We start from the raw sequence: 1598 nt of genomic DNA, 5'->3' as shown, positions 1-1598 counted from the left end.
TCCCCCCATCACAAAAAACCTTGAACACAAACTCCAAAATTGTTAAGAATCATCAAAAACCAATGGGTGATAGTGCACATTCCTATCCCCATGGGCCATCACCTTAGCGCTATCCCCATGGCTATCACGATAGCACTATCCCACAGTGAAATCTATGTTGACTGCCCATGGCCTTAATCCTTATCCCCATGACCTAACTTCTGACCATCGTCTAACCCGTTACCCTAATTAATACGTGTCAAAATCAAGGATCTTGCCGGTCTGACAGTCACTAACCCGTCGCCTTGAGCTCATGCCCATGACCGTTGCCTTACTGTCTACCCCATGCTCGTCGCCATACTCATAACCCACCAACTGTCACCTAAGGCTCATCCGTGCGATCGTTGTCATACTATATCTCGTCGATCCAGATAACCCACCCACCGGTGCCTAAGGCTCATCCCTGTAACCATTGTGATACTGTCAACTCTGCACCCGTTGCCATACTAGTATCCTACCGACCTTATCATCCCTCCACCCATAGCCTTAGCTCCAACCCCACGACTAGGGGGATACCACCTGCATCCTATCCCACCAACACGTGTCACTTCCCATGCCTACGACAGTCACCTTAGCTTCATCCCTACAACCGTCGCCTTAGTCCTATCCCCACGTCCGTCGGGATATCTCTGAGGGTAGTCCAAAAAATACAGAATTAAAGCTTCAGCTAGAGTGTGCCCTTTTAGAGGTCTTATACATGCACTTGAGATCTAGAAGAATTTTGTCCAAGGAACCCCAGGTCACTATAGGGCAGATTATTTTTGTAATCAGATGCAAGAAGACCTCAAGACACATGGTGAGGTAATCAGCAACCCCACGCTATACAGGTGATGTACATGCCCATTCTTTATCACATGCTGTAGTAGCAGCAACCGCGAAATGACTACGGGTTGGCCGACAAAACCGCACGTGATCGGTACCAAAAAATTAAAAGAAGACACCTTTTAATGCCTCCAACACCAACACCGCACACCACAAAACCTCCCAGTCCATCTCATCTATCACCGCGGTCGGCCTCTCGGATGAATCCCTCAATACGTTGCTCAAGTCAGGCCATTTTGTACATACACCCATTGACACGACACCCATAGGGACAGCAGATGAGGAACCAATGCCAATGGAAGATGTTGAGGTTCCTCTAGCTCCTCCCTCCTCCCCGCCAGAAGATATACAGTGGAGACCCTCGTTCCAGGAACTGCCTGACAGTGCACTCATGCACCATTGGAAGAAGCAGCTCAAAGGCTCCTACCTCCACCTCTATGAAATCCTGCAGGTGTGCCCCCTTACCCAGTCACGCAGTCCTTCAATGACTGGTGGCACACACATTTAAAGTGCACACGAGGAATTTACCACCTCTCTCCCGATGCTCCAATTCCCCTCACCGATGCCAATGCTAGTCTCCAGCCTCGCTAGCACATCCCCTTCTTTAAAAATGAGCAATTTTGGTGCTACTATTGCAGTGCCCACATCGATCGATGGATCCACCCCTTTTACATGCCCCTGGAACATCAATGACTTTGGGCCGAGTTCCGCGAGCTCCAGCAAAAGGACCCCAACAT

This window comes from Dipteris shenzhenensis, chromosome 8 (genome assembly GCF_047967505.1).
Source record: "Dipteris shenzhenensis isolate YYH24624 ecotype China chromosome 8, Dip_SZ_1.0, whole genome shotgun sequence".
Lineage (NCBI taxonomy): Eukaryota > Viridiplantae > Streptophyta > Polypodiopsida > Gleicheniales > Dipteridaceae > Dipteris > Dipteris shenzhenensis.
The sequence above is the reverse complement of the archived record's forward strand: the minus strand, read 5'-3'. Positions refer to the sequence as shown.